The following is a 19,520-nucleotide window of genomic DNA, read 5'->3' on the forward strand; positions in this document are numbered from 1 at the left end:
TTTGTGTTCCTCAGTTGCTTTTTCTTTTTTTTTTTTCCAGAGAAGGGCATGAAGGAGGGCAGGGACAAACAGCCACAATCCATACACAAACTGATACCCTCTGAGGAACACTGGAGTCTTTTGGTAGATAAGGGCTGTGGGAAAGGGAAAGACAGATTGCAATCTCCTCTTGTATGCCTGCTCAGTCTCACTGCCTCACATGCTCCTTCTAGCATCCTTCTCACACGTAAACCCTTCCTGAAATCTTATTGCTTCCTTTGATTGGTTTGCCCAACTTTTCTCTTCTCTCCTGCCTTTCTACCCATCCTACGTGCTTCCTGTTTTGATACTAATTTGCTCTTTTTGAGGGCAGTGAAATTCTGTTATGCCTAAAAGTCAGAAGTCTGATGGAGCTCTGATGCAGAATAACTTCACTAGAGTTGGTAAGGCTGTACTCATATAAATGTGATTATATTGAAAATGAAGTTAGGCCTTTACTGTCTTAATTTACTAAACCCTCCTTTCTATAAATGATGCGTTGATGTTAAGAACTGCTGTTTGGAATTTAATAGCTTATTTTAACCAACAACAAGCCTAAAAACTTCTCTAAATGGATCAATCCCTGGAAATGAAATTATCATGCTTCTAGACCAGCCACAGTGGAACTTTTCTCTGTTGACTATAGGGACAGCTTAAGATGGTGACCTAAACCAGATTCTTAAAGTGGATACACCAGTTACATGACATAGGATGAGTGAAGTTGATAATCCTTTTCAGAGACTGGACAAGCTCTGTTCTAGAAGTAGCTATGCTTTTTTTACCCTATTTAAATTCTGCTTCAATTCTTCATACTGTTATGGTTTTCATACTCTTTTTAGTTTACTGCCTGATTTTGTGTTCTCTTTCTACCTCTTGGGTTTTCTCCAGCATTGTTCTTTATCCTAACTTTATCCTAAGACAGTTCCTGTCCTTTCCCAGCGCTTACTGTCTTTTGTATTTATAGCTGTACATTATCTTTAGGGACACGTAAGTGCCTGTTGCATTTTTCACTTCAACCTTTAGATTGTCAACATTAAACCAGACGAGTTGAGTCACTTTTTAATAGAAGCCTTTAGAGCCTTTACCTCATCTTGTTGACCTTTCTTTTCACCAGTCCTAATTTGAAAGAATCTTTCTTGAATGTGGGTGACCTATGTTCTGTGCGTACAAGATCTTACTACTATCTTAAAATATTTCTCTTAATCTAGTGCTCCTCCGTTCACAGTTGTCTTTTCTTGGCAGTATTCCACCAGAGGCTGAGTGTGTTCGTACAGACTTGCCTGACTGGCTTTACTATTTCTGCTGGTGTAGCCACAGGCACATGGTGCTCATTAAAAGCTGAAAAAACTAACTCAAAATCCCAGGGAAATATTTAAGAATTGTCTCACACTTCACTGCCTGCTGCCACAGTTACCAAGGCTGCATTACGTCAGCTGGCTATAAACGAGTTAGCACAGGTATAAATGTCTGAAGTTATAGTTGTTACTGATCTCAGTGATAGTCCTTAACTGTCATCACTCGTCTTTCACTAATCGATTAGGGATTTAGTTCTTTTTCCCCTGCAACCAGATTGTGTGGGCATAAAGCCTATTTTGGTGAGAGGAAAATTTGCATGCGTATCTTAACATTATATGGTCCTCTTAACAGAAATTAGAATAGCGATGGTTTGGACAGTAGTTCTTGATTCACCTTCCTTTTGAAAATCTCTTCCCTAGGCAGGATCTTGTCTCTCTCCTCACTCTCCCCATTTTGATCTCCCTGCACTTAGCAGGGAGACATAGGGGCAGATGGATAACACAGTACATAGGCTGGATGGAAGGGAGCAATGCTGGTGAGGTGCAAAGTGAGACTTCTTCACAGCAGCTGGTAGTTAGTATAGCCCAAACCATACTGAAGAAATACACCTTAAGTTTTATAATCTCTATGTGGGTAGCTCACAAGGTATGTGTTCTGTACTTGAAAATGTTTGCCTGCCTTGCCAAGAAACTGTGTCATTGCTGATTGTTTTGAAGCAGCTTGCAGAATGTCCTTTTGGTTACAACTTGTGAACAGTTCTGACCTTGACTAGATACCATCCATCATTATGAAAAAGAATTTTCACTACACAGCCATGCCTTTTATTTTCTATTCACTTCACTGGCATGTACACAGAGAAGACAAAAATGTGGCTCAATGAAAGCATTAATAAGAATATGTAAAAATGTCTACAGTTAAGTAGAGGTGAATAAGCAGTGAATAATTGAGTAGGTTAGTAAAATTCAAAGCCCTATTACATAATCTGAAACTCTTCAAATTACACATAAAAGGTAACAAGATTACAAAAAAAGACCTTTTTTCTTCTGTTTAGCCAGCTTTTTGATGTAAAACCAACAACTTTCATTCTGTTGTAAAAAAAAAAAATATTTTTTCTGCTACTCCAGAATATAAAACATGGGCTACTAGTGCACAAAGGGTATTATGACTATAGTTTATGTTGAGGGAGTATTAGTTTTTCCTAAAAAAAAAAAAAAAATTTAAAAAATATCCTAGGCAATCTGCATTTAAAAGGAGTCACAACAACCTGTAGATTATGTAGCTGATGCTTAAATTCTCTTTTTTTGCTGATGCATTCCTACACTACAGAGTGTACCTCTTACCTTTAAAGCTGTCACACTCCAAACATTGCTTGCGCTGAGGAGAATCACTGTTTTGCCTCCAGCAAGGAACGTAAGTGTTGCAAAACTGACTCCTCCTCTAATGGGGAGAGCATGTACAAGTACACAGAGTTGTATTTCTCCTAGAGCTGCCAGGCTGAATGTTTTGCAGTCAGAGCTGTAAACCTTGCAGGCTTATTCTTTGTTTATCTTTATACTTTGGGGTCTTTCCTCTCCCCATTTCTTTCTGGATTTATTTTTTCTTAACTATACATGAAACTCTTCAAAATGCTGGATTTACATGTCCTTGTTCAGGAAACATTCATCAATTGACATGGGTCAACATACTTTTCATTACCAGGCAAAAGTAAGTACTGCAGTAAACCTGTTCCTACTGTACGTTTACCTGACTGCTAAAGCATTCTGTGTTGTTGTATAAAGGACACAGTAGACTATAGTTCTATTAGCAGAAACTAAAAACTTAGGAGAAAAGTAAAATCAGTTGAACATAATATGGTGTGCTAAATATTCTATGGCTCATGTTCTGAAAAAGTAAAAGCATTTTACTTGTCAGTCAGTGGTCTGTTTTAAAATACTGAGATAAGGTGGACACAGAGATGTCACTCCTTCTATATGTGTTTTTGAAACAATATTCAGGGTTGCATTTATTTATGTAAAGCATTTTTAATGCACTTGGTAATACTGATCTCATTATGTTACCAATTTATGTGATTTATGTTCACTAAATATTTATGTCATTCATTAATGAAGATATGCTAGTTGAGGAAATAAACCTCCTGGAGCTCCCATATGATATGCCATCATATCTTCCGCTACCTAATGTTCCCTAGCTATTATTTTACTGTCCCTGCGTTACCCTGTCATATATTTGTGTATACATTTGCTCATTACTAGATCATGTTGTGTATTATTATCTTCAGAATTCTTTGGTACTGGCACAGACTGGCAGTCGAAGGCTGAAGGGAAACAGAGATCCCAGAGAGAAGGGAAAGAAAAGAAAAGCTGGTCACGGAGCTGGCAAAGAGTGAAGAAAATACTGTGATTTGATCCTGAGAGCATCTTTTTAGCCAGTTTTCCCTGCATTTTATTGAAACTGTGTACCATTGTCCTCTGTAATATTTTCACTATTCCATCAGTCACCTGGTAATTCATTAATAGTCTGAGTAGGGAAGGGGAAATGAATACAGTTTCCTTTGCTGTGAGTTCCCTCTAGAGAGCGCAGCAGCCTGCAAGACAGCATATGGATTCTGCGCCTGTATTACCAGCTCTCTGCTGTAGAAATGCTATGCTGCAGCTACCGGTGTTTTCTTCTCTTGAGAGCAGACTTGCTATTATTGACCTGAACTAGGCACTCCCTTCCCCAGGGCAAGCACACGGATTGCCTAGGCAGTAAACAAGTTTAAGCAATAAGTAATGCTTGAATGTATGTGTAATGTATGCAGCCATTTCCCACATGCACCATATTCCTGCTTCGTGGCACCAAGTATCTCTACAGAGTCTGTGACATAAATGTGTGTCTGTCCCCTATGGTGAAGTACAGCCTAGCTGAAGTCTGACACGAGGACTAACATCTGCCCTCGTTTGGCTTGGAGTTACAGATCTTGGAGGAAAACAAAATCAAGAGAAGTGCAGTTAGTATAAAGGCAACAAGGAGCAAAAACTGAGAGGTAATCTCAGCGGTTTTTGCGTTGCTAAAATTGCACTGGAAATCTGCCAGAGTAAATTTTCTTATGAAAGATACGATGGTTTGACAGGGCAATGTTTTGCATTGGATTGAGCTCAGAAGGATAGTTCAGGTCTCTGAACAGTCATCTTTTTTTTTGAGAAGGGCTTTACATGATTTTGAACTATTTGCATTGGATAATCATCTTTTGTTGTTTCCCAGCTAAAGATCTTTGTTAAATATGTTAAGTTTATGTGGCTCCAGCTGAATTAACACCTGTAGCAAATGAAGCTCTGCTATCAGAAACAGGGTGCTCAGGGACGGAGGTGGCTTTTGAAAGCTGTGGCTTTCATTTAGAGATTGTGGAAGTTTGACTTTTACACATTCCTTACAGCAGTGAAGCAAATGGAGTTCAGCCAGCTCCTTCAGCTGCATCAGGATTTCAGTCCAAGCATCTAGTCTACCAGGCTTGTTTTCTTCACAAGAATTAGACACAGGTTAATTACAGACTCATAAAACAATAGAAATGCTTTGTTCTTACTACCTTCCAGTTTTCCCTTGTTTGAAGGTAATATTCTGGTACCTCCAGACACTCGAATTTACAAACTTTAATATGTTTTCTATGTGTTTATATACCTGCATATACATGTATGCACTCAATACTCATATACATATATGTAATCAATACACTTTTTATTGTTAAGGCAGGATTTTGTTTGGACTTTGTCTCAAACTTGCTGTACACTTCTTTCAAATATCTACTCCACCATAGAAACTGCAGTTTTCTGTGTCTTCATCTTCAGCAGCACTTTTGGTCTCATTTATTCCCTCAGTACAGCTGCGTTTCAGAGAGATTGTAGGACTTCATGAGTTTGAATCAAAGGGCAACTCAATGTGTACCCTGAGCTCTTCATTGAACTCTAACAACTTCACTCACAAAGACTTCCTCATTGACATTTTCCTGATCAGTCCCCCACACTTTCAGAGGGATGCTTTCATTCTCTGGTTTGCTCTCCATTCTTGTTTAGCTCTGATTGCAGTTGCATTTCCCCTTAGGCTGGCTCTGATAAGAAATCTTCTGTCATCAGTCTGTACTTACTCCTGCTGCACAGGCAGGCTGGGCTAAATGTAGTTCATTTTAGGCTGATCCTAACCCTTTTTTTAAAGAAGCAGCTCATTATTTTAATAGCTTTTATTGACTGGTCATCTGTACCTGTACCTGTTCTGCAATCTTCCCTCCACCCCAAGTTATCACCGTGGAGCAATTTAATTAAATATTATGAAATCACAGATTCAGATTTTCCCATGAGCTGAATAATGAGAGAAGGAAGGTTTCTCACTTTCTTGTCCTTCCTCCTTTCTGTCTTTTTTTATTAGTTGGCCTCACTGCAGCGGTCATGACTTCACTTTCAGAGAACACTGTCTCACAGTTCTGGTAGATACTGGTTGGTAATGGCTCTATTTAACATGACCTTTAGTTCCTGTAAAAAACTTGCTTGCTTATAAGCTTTCATATCCAGTGGACTTCTTTTACAGTTGCATTTTGGTTCTAAAACTTTATTGTAACTTCCAGTAGGCCACAGGTGATTCTGTTGATAAGAATACTTTGCAGGCAATCTAATAGGACTTTGATGAAACTGATTTTTCAGTTCAGTGGCAATACTAACAACTATTTTTAAAGAAATTGAAATTATCAATTTTTCTTAATTCTGTTTTAGCAAATTGAAAAGACAAAACGTCTTTAAGAAAAGCCCTACCTCATATGTGTAGTATCATCACTGTACCCTAATCATCGTACATCTGTTTAGCCTAAGTAATGCCAAATTAACCCAAATGACCTGTAATTACTAATATATGTTAAAATACTACTCATATGTAAATTGTCTCTCTAATGATTACTATGTATTTGTTTCCTAGATTATTTTATGTCAAATACATCACTTCATTCCTTATTTGACCAGTAGCGACATAGATTTCCATTGTGATTCGGAAAGATGAGGACAGGGTAAAAAAAGGATGCAAACAACAGAGATGTACTTGGTATCACTTAAAGAAGAATTTTAATACAAGATGTTGTAGGCTCCAACCCCCCAACTTCTGTTGTAAGACTTACCTCTCAGAAGTCTGATGTCAATTGTCCCCATAAACCCTTCCTCCTTTTCCAGCCATATGACCCACTTAGCGCAGAAGTATATCAGATCACTCAGAAGTCCATGAGAACTGCCATTTTGTCGTGGCCATACCCCATGTGATCTCAGAACTCCCTGTACTTGTTGACAGCTGAAACCCTGCCTTTTGCTTCACTCGAGAAGTATGTCATATATACATGCACACACACATATATACATACGTATATGTGTGTGTATATAAATGTATGTTTATAATGTTACACCTCTTTATAAATGTATAATTATTTTTATAAAGTGTGTGTATAAAAATGTTTATTAAGAGATAATGAAATTAAGTCAAAATTGAATTTAAATTCAAATAAAATCCAATCTAAGGAAGGCACAGCTGGAGGTTGTGGTAGTTTGTCAGGGACGGTATGGGTCCGTGGAAAAATCTGAATATGCATTGGGCAAAGGGCTGGGCCTGTGAAGCTAACCAAGAGGCTGCCACCCAGTCCCAGCTCATCCAAAACAGAACAGACTGGTGAATCTGACCAAGAGGCACCTTCACCTACGTTCAAACCATCCAGATCACCGTACAGTATTAGTTGGGCAGCCCTTCAACTTTGTTGTGTGCTAGAAAATAACAGGTAACATTGCTTACCGAAGAAGAAAGCCAAGACAAAAATACAGTTTCACAAAACATGTGTAGGGACTTTAAGAAAAATCCCAGAAGGATTTTCCTAATAAGACTGTGTGCATTGGAAAGAAGACAGTTGGGATTTTGGAAACAAAAGTTTGTGGTGAATGTCAAATGGAGGGAGTAAGAGGCAACTTTTCCTGCATCCTGGCATGCTAACAGCTGGGTGTAATGCTTTGACAGGGATTGTGCTGCATGTGTTCCCTCACCGTATGTTGATGTGGATTTTATAACACTTTTTGAAAACATAAACTTGGCTGATTACATAGAAGACAGAATTTTTCTGTGAAATCATTTTGTTCCTCCTTAGGACAACAGGATCCAAAACCAAAAAAACGATGTTTAAAAAGCAGGACAGCTTTGAAGGAAAAGGAACAGTGACTGTGAAAGATAGGTCACCATAACCCTAATGATCAATTAATAAATAAAATTTCATTCAACATGAATTAAATCGATTTTCTGTTGTTTGTTTTCCTGTGTGCATGCAGTAGCAGCATGTAACTAGACTGCAGCATCTGTTAAAAAGAATTTTACTGTGCTCTTGGGGAATTGGGAAGCTTTAGGGGTGAAAATCCTCTCTCTGAAACAGCCAGGAATACTGTTGGTCTGAATAGAAGCCAAGTAGCCACACGGCTTGTAAACCAAGGCAATTATGACATACATAAGGCAGTGAGAAAGGGCTTTGACATAACAGGTATTTGTCTCATATTCTAAACACAATAGCAGTGTTAAGCTCATTTTATTGATGACGAACATATTATCTAAATGTGCCTGAATTGTGTATCTAAAAGGCAGAATGGGTTCTCAAGTAGCTGAGGCTTCTTTTAAATTTATTTTTGATTCCTCGGTAATTACAGACTGAGAAGGGACTGGATGTTTTTAAACCAGCCTTTAGACAAACTTTTAAAGCAGAATAATTTCAGTACTTTTTTACTAATAATAAATTAGATTCCTCTGTCACAGATTGCTTTAACAGAATGCTAGAAACCAAGCGTTGGGGGTTGTTTCATGGCACACTGCATCGTTGTCTTACTGGAGTTGATAAAAAAGAGCTGTAATCACAGCTTCCACAGTACAGGCAACAGCCAGACCTGTGGAAGTGAATCCTCCAAGCTCTGCAAGGGTTTGGAAAACTCGTCTGGATATTGGTGTAAAGTGAAAGTAAATATGCTTCAACTCAGAAAGGAAGACCATGTGAGAATGTGTAGAAGAAAAATTTGACAACAGTTATGAGTAGTTGAAACTGTGAGAAAGGTTCAATACTCAGGTTCTGCTTAATGGACTATAGTTACCAGGCTATTAAGGGGACATTTTATCCTGATGAACTTTAAACAGTGAACACTGTTGAGGACAGAATTTGCAGACTGAAAAGCTTCTAGCGGTAGAAAGGCAAGGAAGGAAGGAAGAGCTGTTTGTAACGTGGTGTTGCTAGCTATAGAACTTTAATAGCCAGACTAAAGCCTCTCAAGTCCACAATGTTTAGGAGCTGGAGCGAGAGTGGGAGAAGAGGAAGGATGGTAAATTGTGGTTTTTACATCATGCTCCCCAGCAATGCTTGCACCACAATTTCCTGACAAAACACCAGTTTGAACTTTACAGCCATCAAAGCCCCTGGGAGCTGTCAGGCAAGTGGGAGGTGAGGCTTGCAGAAATACAATACCCAGACAGCCGGAATAATATTAATAGTGCTGGAAATAGTGCTGCTGGGTAAGACATGGCATTGTTCTTTGCGGCAAGGGCATTATCCATCCATATGCTTATTGCTGGAATGAAGAAGCACTTACTAGTTCCAACAACAGAGCTTTAACTGTTCACTAGCCTTAGGCCTGGTCTTGAATTCCACTATTAGGAAAAAAAGCTTAGAACAGAAGAAGATTCTTACACTTTTTCACAGCTGGGAAGCTAGCAAATTTTTGGACGCTTCTCTTGTGGTTGCAGTGACAAATTTGCCTTTTCAGCTGACGTGACTGGAAGGTTTATCTAGACCTACCTCTACACAAATGTTGTTGAGCACCAGCTTGTTAGAGATTTATTGGTTCCATTATTGTGCTGTGTTCTGGCAAATGGTAACAGCAGTGAGATCGTTACAGCCGCATACTACAAGCTGCATTGTGTGCCAGTGAACCAATATCATATTAATACAGGCAGCACTGAAATAAATACAAACGAGAACAAATACATCTTATTTCACAGTGGAATGGAGCTTAGGAGGTTCCGTGGAATGTTCTTATATTTTAAGAAAGCATGCCATCATGTAGTAAAGAATAAGTAGTATAGGGAATAGTAAAAGAATTAGAACAACTCCTCCTTGTATGTGAATTGTTACCGAGTCCATGTAGATAGAAGTTATATTCCACAGCCTCTTTTCAAAAGCTATATATTTTTTCTAAAGGAATTTGGAAACCATTAAGCCACATATGAAAAACGTGGCCGAAAACATAGCCAAAGATGTTATCAGATATGTCTCCTAGCCTGCTGCAGCTAAGTTGCAAACATTGGCAATGCAGGAAGTCTCAGGGGTTGTTTATGTTGAGAGACACATTGCAGCCCTGAAGGGACAGCCTTCCTCAAATACTTAAAAGAAAAATGACAGGTAGTTCCAGACTGCATTCCAGCCACAACAAGAAGTAAAAGAATAACAAACCCTAGGGAACACCGAACAGAAACAAGAAATCGAGAGAAAGATGGCCCATTCTGCCACTATGAAGGGAGATGTGTTTTAACAAGGCTGATTTCTGTTCATGGTTGCTCAGAAGAATGTACCAAATCCAATATGGATTTGTTTGAAGTCGTCCCAATGCAAGCAAGCATCAGGAAGAGCTTGTTCATTGACCTGTCATTATTTTCAGCTATAACATGGTTTGCTGCCCTGCACTTGAATAGAAAAGGTTGTGTAGGTCTGAACAACAGCTCTGAATCTTTGGAGCAAAACTGCTGAAGAAAAGAGTGAGTCTGATGGATTGCCTGTTGGCATCTACTTTCAGCCAGCTGGATGTTATGTTAGGAGACATTCTTACTCTAGGTTTGTAAGGCACTGTCAGCTATATAAGGTGTAGAAGACCTACCACTTGCCTTCAGGAGTTCATCTTCTGTCCAAATGAGATATTTTTAGTATTGTATCACATTCAGGAGAGCCATTCCATTCACGTTAGAGATGCCTTTTGGTAAGTGTAACCAATACCTTGCTCTTGTCACACTGCAGAACCCAAACCATTCTATGATTCTATGAAAAAGAAATATATGCATTTGCATATTTTTATATACTCCTTTCTGCATATATTTATGGAGAAATTTACATGATTGTATATGTGTACCAAGATATGAGGGCCCTTGAGAAGCTTCCAGGTGACCAGAAAGGCAGGATTTCAGCTGACAACCAGTCACACAGTGCACTAAGATCACAGGGTTTATACCATTAACGAATGACTGCAGTGACAAAATGGTAGCCTGTGCTGGGCAGAGGAACAATGTTCTGCCGTTGTTGTAATTCTGGGCTGACCAAGGCATCACCTCAGCTGCCAGCCTATCACTGGGAGTGGTGATTCCATGTGATTATCTCTGTGTCACGATGGCAGCCTCACATGGGTAGAATAGTTCATTTGATTATAAACTACTGGGAGACACTGAAATGAATATATGGGAGAACGTGGACATAAGTAAGAGCAGCGCAAGTTCACCCCGAAAAGAAAGAGTCTCCTTGAAGCACTCTAGTTGCCTTTTAAAGGCAGACAACAAGTCCCAAGGACAGAAGAGCAGCACTAGTTTCATACATCTGCACTGTGGTCAGGCTTTAAAGACAGTTTCATTAAATGGTTGTAAATTAGCTAGAAACACATACTTGCGATGAAACTATTGCACTAGATACACAGCTCCTTGGAAAACCATTTACAAGTGGTTAACAGTGGGTCGCTGTCAGAGCAAAACGACATATTGAAAACAGCTGCACAAGACTCACTCCTTAGTGTCGCAACTAGTCACTGTTTCATTAGTGATGGGGATAACATCATGCCAAATGTATTCACTAGACAACAGTAGAAGAGAGGGGCTTCCTGTTTACGGTCCAGAGAAGAGCAATGAAGTTGGGGAAGGGGCTGGAGAACAAGTCTTACGAGGAGCAGCTGAGAGAACTGGGGTTGTTTAGCCTGGAGAAGAGGAGGCTGAGGGGAGACCTTATTGCTCTCTACAACTACCTGAAAGGAGGTGAGTGTTGGTCTCTTCTCCCAAGTGATAGGTGACAGGACAAGGGGGAATCAAGCTGTGTCAGGGGAAGTTTAGATTGGACAATAGGAAAAATTTATTCACAGAAGGGACTGTCTAGCACTGGCAGAGGCTGCCCAGGGAGGGGGTTGAGTCACCATCCCTGGAGATCTTTAAAAGGCAGATAGATGAGGTGCTTGGGGACATGATTTAGTAGTGGACAGGTATAGTTGGAGATGATGATCTCAAAGGTCTTTTCCAACCTAATGATTCTATGAAGAGAAAACAAAATGATTTTGATAGGTTGTTTCTTTGTGTGCAATTGCACAAGTAAAGGAAAGAGGTTACAAGGATTCAGGAAGATATTTTGTATAAGGGTTATAATGTTATACAAGAGGAGCAAGAGTCAGTAGTGTCATCCTGCTGTGCAAAAAGTAAATAGTGCACCAGGATTTATAAACAGCAGTCTGGTTTGAGGTGTGCAAAATTATTCTTTTGGTCACTTCAGTATTTTCAAAGCCTCAGCTGAAATACTTTGTCAATCTGGAGCACAGTGCTCCAGGGCAGAGAAGCAGAGACTGTATAGGACAGTAACAAGAAAATTTAGAGGTCTAGAGAATACAGCTTATGAGAAAATGAATCAAGACTGATAAATGTAAATGAGACAAGGGTGAATTATTATAAGTATTAAAAGAGTTTTTCTCAGCAGAGAGACAGGAGTAGTCTGTTGCTTTGTTGCTTTTAGTCTGCAGAAGAAATAATTGGTTTAAGTTGCAGCAAGGAAGATACGCATCAGAAGTTAAGATCCATTTAATAATAAAGATAATAAAGCATAGCCTAAGGAGATTGTGACATTCCCCTATTCGGAATTTTTTAAGAAGAGATTAAGCAAATCTCAGGAGTGAAATGGCACTATTAATCCCTCCTTGGGGCATTTAGATGGTCTAGATGACCTCCTGAGACCTCTTCTAGTCTATGATTGATTGAGAAACTTTTATGCATGAAATTACTTGTTGCGCATTCCTTCAAACAGGAACCATATCTTTTGTATTTGTACAGTGCACAGCAAAGCAATCCATGATGGGCACCAGAGTCATTGCAGAACCTGTGTGTTAATATGATATCTGATCCTTATTTTGTGTTGAAACACAACTGTAAAACTGTGAGCTATCAGTGATGTGGTGGGTTGACCTTGGCTGGCCACCACGTGCCCACCAAGCTGACCTGTCACTTCTGCTTCTCTGTGCAATAGGAGGAGAAAGTACAATGAAAGGCTCGTGGGTTGAGATAAGGACAGGAGGAGGTCACTCAGACCTGTGACATTACTGTCACAGGCAAAACAGACTCTACTCAGAGAAATGAATTTATTACTGATCAAAGGTCCAAGTAGGGTAGTGAGAAATAAAAACAAATTTGTAGAACACCTTCCCCCACCCCTCCCTTCTTTCTGGGCTCAACTTCACTCCTGATTTCTCTACCTCCTCTGCTCCATTGGCACAGAGCGATGCGGAATGGCAATTACAGTCAGTTCATCACATGTTATCTCTGCTGCTCCTTCGTCTTCAGTAGGAGAAATCCTCACTCTCTTCACTTGATCCAGCCTGGACTTCCTCCTATGGGAGACTTCTTTGTTCATTCATGAGCTTATCCAATGTGGGTCTTCCCCACAGGTTGCAGCTCTTCATTAACTGCTGCAGCATGGATCCTTTCTACAAGGAACAGTCCTTCAGGAATAGACTGGTCAAGCAAAGGTCCCCTGTAAGATCACAGCCTCCTTCAGGGCACATCCACCTGCTCCAGTGCGGGGTCCTCCACGGGCAGCAGGTGGATATCTGCTCTTAACCTCCGTGGGCTGCAAGGGGGATACCCTGCCCCACCGTAGTCTTCACTACAGGCTGCAGGGGTATCTCTCTGCTCTGGTACCTGGAGCACGTCCTCTCCCTCCTTCTTCACTGACCATGGTGTCTGTGGGGTTGTTTCTCTCACATGTTCTCACTCCTCAATTTGGCTGCAGTTGCACAGCAATTTTTCCCCCTTCTTAATTATGTTGTCACAGAGATGCTACCACCATCAATGATGTGATCAGATTTGCCCAGCGGCAGGTCTACCTTGGACCAGGTTGGAACCGGCTCTGTTGGACTTGAGCGGCTTCTGGTACCTTCTCACAGAAGCCACCGTGGTACGACCCTGTTCCACTGGCAAAAGCTTGCTACACAAACCAAGTCTAACTACGTTTCAGAATTACCTGACATCATTCAAATTTTCTTGGCTAACATGAGCATTATTGGAAACCGTGGCAGTAACTGGTACAGGTAAAAATCATGTTTTGATATGACCTGTAAAAGCAATCAGCTATGACATCCTGTAATTTATTTTTTTAATGTTTTGTCAATGTAGTCACAAACCCAACTTAAGAATGATTGTTGTCCATATCATATTTGCTTGGCCTTGAGGGTTTGTTTCATCCTGGAGCACTGAGCAAGAAGTACTCAAAGCGGATGGTTAATGGTACGGGCTATTGAACTTGGCGGGGGTTCTTGGATTCCCTCCTGTTTTCCTGTATTCACCAACTGCCATGGAGTCACGAGAAGTGTAGCAAATATTAATACGGCCATGCTGTTCAGCCCCTTATTAAAGACAAATACGCCCGAAATTAATTATGTCCACTCTGTTGTGAAATGTCTTGGTTAAAATTATGTTTTTAATATACTCTTCTAGGCTGTGTTTAACTAGTAAGAAGAGACAACATCACATTCGCATGCCACAGACGGGTGTTTATTTGCAGCTGTAGTGAGATGATAGACTGTGACAGGGCTGCAAAAGATTTCCCTTGAAGAACTACAAAGCAACCACTTTACAAACTGAAGCAGTTCAGGGAAATCACTTCGTGCAGCAGATGGAAGTGGGCAGCTGTTTACAGCATACAGTGAAGTTACACAACAGTTTGGGGAAAAAAGCACTGAGAAAGAGTCTTTCATTAATTAAAACTCTATGGGGAATTAATTGGTAAAGAATATATTTTCTTGAATTAGAATTTGAGCCTAACAGTAGTCGTCAGATCTCAGTGTATGTCTACATTACACCGTGCTAAAAAGCAGAATATATTATTCCCTGTGGAGGGTTTCATTACTGCAGTGATACTAATTTAGGTGCTCAAGCTAATTTGCTTGGAACTGACTTGATTATCTGTGGATGGCAATGATACTGATGGGTAGACAGACCCGTAATTTTGTATTTCAGAAACAAGAAACATGAATATGTTTTCACAACAACAGTATAAATCAGGGGTGAATTTGTTGAGGTAAAGATATGTGTTATGGTTTAAAGCAGGGTGAGTTTTATGAGACCCAAGTCTTTTAAAAGACACACTCCTTGCAGCAGTACATCACCTGACTCCATAAATACCATCAAAGGGTACTGCAGCTATAGAATAATGTGGTTTAATAGCTGGTTTTGCAAATTCTGAACTCAGTTACAGATTATTGTCATTTAAAACAGTATAGCAACTTCTTTAAGTGGTTTTATAGTTCTTTTAAAATTAATTTAAACCTTTTTCTTTCTAAAACAAACTTACATGTTTCTTTGTCTCTTTCACAGTATTATCTAGGTTCTTTCAGTATAACTTTTTTCACTCCCTCTTCCCAATTTTCTGATGCATGATGGAACATATAAATTTATGAAAAAGATTGGTGTAAAATATTGGGAAGCTTTATTTGCTTAGACACAAATGTCCTAAGGAAATATTTTTTAAAAAGACTTTTTTTTTTTAATTGGGAAAATAAAAGTTTCTCATTATAATTTTTAATCAGAAATTCCAGTTAAAATAGGTGAGAGGCTAAGGCACTCATTCTCTTGAGAGTCAGCTCAAGGTCCTTGCTTTCTTTCAGCTTGAGTACTTGAGTTTAACTTTTAGTTGTAGTAGTTTGTCTTGCCCACGAGGATAGAAGATCTATAATATCTTTTTTTCCAGTTTGAAAGAAGCCTGAATAGCTACAACAGAATTGTTTCACATCTCATGGCCAAGTAGTTAACTAGTATTGATATTTAATACTTAACATTCAATATAAATGAAATAGTTTTTTAAGAGTCCCACACTTCATAAATAATACAGTATTACCTGTAGTAGTGATGCTGGCTGCCCAGCATTGTAGGTGAATGATTTTGCTGCTGAATTATATTTTGCATTTTGCTCTGTGGTTCGGTTAATATTTAATAACTATACAATGAGGGATATTTCAGACAGGCTGAGTTGAGGTACAGAAATTGAAAGCTGTCCATAACTCTGTAGTAACAGCACTAGTTGGAGTTTGAGAGATTATTTGAGGCTTTCTGAACTTTTTGTGGGCCTGTCCTAATGTAATCGTGCATATTCTTGATGGTGGCTGTGGGAAGGTCCTGTAAAAAGAAAGAAGAAATGGACACACTGAATTAGCTGTATCTGACTTAATTTCTGCAGGTACATCCTGTGGCGGGGAGGGAGCAGTCTGAGGAAGAATATTTAAGAAATTTATCGAGGAAGGGTTGGATCACTGTTGTATTGTAGAAAAAGAACTGCATTGGGCTCTTCAAATCTCGAGATGGGATAGATTCCCATGTAAGGTTGCTAGAAATGAGATAAGGTAGCAATGGGGCCTAGCGGTGCATTAAATTTATGGAATATTATGGAAGCAGGACCAACATTGTTGTGAACCCTTGAGGGGAAAGGAGAAGGAGAAGCGGAGAAGGAGAAGCGGAGAAGGAGAAGCGGAGAAGGAGAAGGAGAAGCGGAGAAGGAGAAGGAGAAGGAGAAGGAGAAGGAGAAGGAGAAGGAGAAGGAGAAGGAGAAGGAGAAGGATTGTGTCAGGGCACTACAACATTGTTCCAGGTAGTTTTTTGAAGGAGAAATGTACCTGCATTGTGCCCAAAGAAAGAAGGGAAAGGCATTCTAGGATGCCCCATCTTCATGTCTTCATATAGACAAAGTCATCATCATCAGAACAAGACAGAATTACTAAGAAAAAGATGGAGGCAACTATGTCACCAAAACCAGGAACTCTGTAGCTGAGGTGCTCACTGTGGCAAAGAAGACTTCCATTCAAGTTCTTGGTCTGAATCAAGGAACAGAAGATCCTGAGCCTGTATTTTCTATAATCTTCTACTGTGTTGTTTAAATATTTGGGGAAATATGTTTTCTTTATTCAGACAAACTTGTAATGATCTTTATTTTTCTTCTCCTAGTAACAATTTGTGAGCCTGTGACAGGGCGAGCAGATTGTTCTTCTGTAACAGCATGTATTCTTTTTGTTACTATATAGTGTTTTCATCTTTTAAAAATGGAAGATGCACATGGAATTGGGGAAGAAATTTTGACTTCAGTTTTGGAGATGAAGGTGTATTGTGACTCATATACATGAGTAGACACACAGCCTGGCTCTGCATTGTCTGTTTAATATACTAGGGGTAAAACTTCTCTGTAGAAAGCTGATGTAAATCAGGTAAACCATGGTGCTAACACATCTAAGGGTCTTTCCATGTCCTGACTAGAGCTAAAATATGTATCTATGCAGCACTACCTTTTGCCTTCAGAGAAGTGTAAATGTGCTCATAGTGGACTCACTGGGTAAAAGGTTGGAACAACAGCTCACTTTGTTGCTGAAGGCTGACATTTCAGCACTATCTAAAAGCTGAATCTATCTGAAAGCTGAATCTATCAAAAAGCAATGAAAGCTCTGTTTCAAGCTGCAACCCTGCCAAAGAATCCCACCACTCTACATCTGTTAACATCTGTTCATGCTGTGTCAGAAGTCAGCTTTGAATTCTATTCCCCAGTATCCCAAAATCCAACTGTAGAAGCACCAGTGCCAAAGTCTTGAAACATGGTCCTTTGCAGTACATAAACTGGCAGGCCAGTATACAGCAAAATATACTGTTCACTGTCACTGCTGAGCTGATCTTGAAAACAAAGGAGTGATGAACAGCTGATTGCTGTTTCCTGGATCTAGAAAAAAAATTAATTGACGAGTTCAGACGAGAACTCAGAAATACTCCAGGAGGAGGAGAAAAGCATTGTTTGTCCTCCATTTTCCTGTTCCTACTGTACAGGGTTAGATGAGCAGTAAAGCCTCCTTACTTGGACTTCAGTAAAGCCTTTGACACAGTTTCTCACAGCATTCTGCTTCAGAAACTGTCAGCCTCTGGCCTGGACAGGCGCACACTCTCCTGGGTTGAAAACTGGTTGGATGGCCGGGCCCAGAGAGTGGTGGTCAATGGAGTTAACTCCAGCTGGAGGCCAGTCACAAGTGGAGTTCCTCAGGGCTCAGTACTGGGTCCAGCTCTGTTCAATGTCTTTATCAATGACCTGGATGAAGGCATTGAGTGCACCCTCAGCAAGTTTGCAGATGACACTAAGCTGGGAGGAAGTGTCGACCTGCTGGAGGGTAGGGAGGCTCTGCAAAGGGATCTGAACAGGCTGGACTGCTGGGCCGAGACCAATGGGATGAGGTTTAACAAGACCAAATGCCGGGTCCTGCACTTGGGGCACAACAACCCTATGCAGCGCTACAGACTGGGGGAAGAATGGCTGGAGAGCTGCACAGAAGAGAAGGACCTGGGGGTGCTGGTTGACAGCCGACTGAACATGCGCCAGCAGTGTGCCCAGGTGGCCAAGAAGGCCAATGGCATCTTGGCTTGTATCAGAAATGGGGTCACCAGCAGGTCCAGGGAGGTTATTCTCCCTCTGTACTCGGCACTGGTGAGACCGCACCTCGAATACTGTGTTCAGTTCTGGGCCCCTCACCACAAGAAGGATGTTGAGGCTCTGGAGCGTGTCCAGAGAAGAGCAACAAAGCTGGTGAGGGGGCTGGAGAACAAATCGTACGAGGAGCGGCTGAGAGAGCTGGGGTTGTTTAGCCTTGAGAAGAGGAGGCTGAGGGGAGACCTTATTACTCTCTACAACTACCTGAAAGGAGGTTGTGGAGAGGAGGGAGCTGGCCTCTTCTCCCAAGTGACAGGGGACAGGACTAGAGGGAATGGCCTGAAGCTCCGTCAGGGGAGGTTCAGGTTGGATATCAGAAAAAAATTCTTCACAGTAAGAGTCATTGGGTACTGGCAGAGGCTGCCCAGGGAGGTGGTCGAGTCGCCTTCCCTGGAGGTGTTTAAGGAACGGGTGGATGAAGTACTTAGGGACATGGTTTAGGGAGTGTTAGGAACGGTTGGACTCGATGATCCAATGGGTCCTTTCCAACCTTGTGTGATTCTGTGATTCTGTGATTCTGTGATTCTGTGAGCAGCAGCACCCTGAGCTGAGTTACCAGCTGATGTCAGAAACTAGGAATAGGGGAGGAAAGAATTATTTTCTGGTTAGGCATCAGCCTCAAGTGGAAGAGTTGGTTGTCTGTCCGCTCTCAACTGACACCTGTAGTTTCTTGTGGGTGCAAGAGATGAAGTTCGGTTGATTCAGCATCAATGCCTAGCATTGGAGATATAGAGGATAAGAAACACAGTGACTTTAGGATAAATGACTTTAAGCCACCAACCATTTTCTTTTCGGAGTTTGATGTAATAGTTGATGTGAAGTAAGAAAGACTATTAATCTTGAATATGTGTCAAGAGTTCTTCTGAGATACATTACGTTTAATAGCAAAGCTAAAGAAATTCCAGCCTATAGCTTTTGTTTCCTATCCCTAGGGGCCAATTCACTATAAGTCTGTTGTGCCAATAAAGCTGGATTTTTAGCAGTAGTGTAAACTGAATCACTGAGATTACTCAGGCTTTAAGAAAAATTGTACACTGTTTTTCAGTGCAAATCCTTCGTGTGATTGCCTCACACACCTATAAGCAGCTGTATCAACAAAACTGATTAAGTAGGGAATTACAGTATGGGAAGGGCAGTAAATTTAATTAGGAAAGCTTCTTGAAATAGCTGTGTTAGTGTACATCTATATGTTGTCGAATTACACCCCTAGCATTTGGAAAAGAGCTCAGTTAAGCTGCACTCCTTGTATAACCAGTATCTGAGCTGAGGACTGTGATTCTGTTAGCTACAGGACAGGTGACTTCATCCTGACCAATGATAATGGAAGGTGTTATACAAGAAATCACGACTTTGTATGTACTACATATCTGAAGTCAGGTTGATACAGTCTAGAATGTATGAACTAGATTCCTTAAACAGATAATTTTCTCTGAATCTTTAGGACTTT

General features: G+C 40.4%; 1 protein-coding gene across 10 annotated transcripts in view; it reads left to right on the forward strand.

Annotated features, from left to right (window-relative positions):
* PRLR (prolactin receptor) overlaps nucleotides 1-19,520 on the forward strand; it is a 157,844-nt gene that overhangs the window by 62,416 nt on the left and 75,908 nt on the right. Inside the window, exon 1 of one of the 10 annotated variants that reach the window (XM_054054328.1) lies at nucleotides 2,795-3,018. The exons of 8 other annotated variants lie outside the window; for them this stretch is intronic. The gene's annotated coding sequence lies outside the window, so the exon portion shown is untranslated. Of the gene's footprint in view, nucleotides 1-2,794; nucleotides 3,019-11,245; nucleotides 11,344-19,520 lie in introns of those variants that run through there. One more of the 10 variants, XM_054054334.1, reaches the window with a different exon arrangement.

The sequence above is a fragment of the Cuculus canorus genome, chromosome Z (assembly GCF_017976375.1).
Source record: "Cuculus canorus isolate bCucCan1 chromosome Z, bCucCan1.pri, whole genome shotgun sequence".
In the NCBI taxonomy this organism is placed as follows: domain Eukaryota; kingdom Metazoa; phylum Chordata; class Aves; order Cuculiformes; family Cuculidae; genus Cuculus; species Cuculus canorus.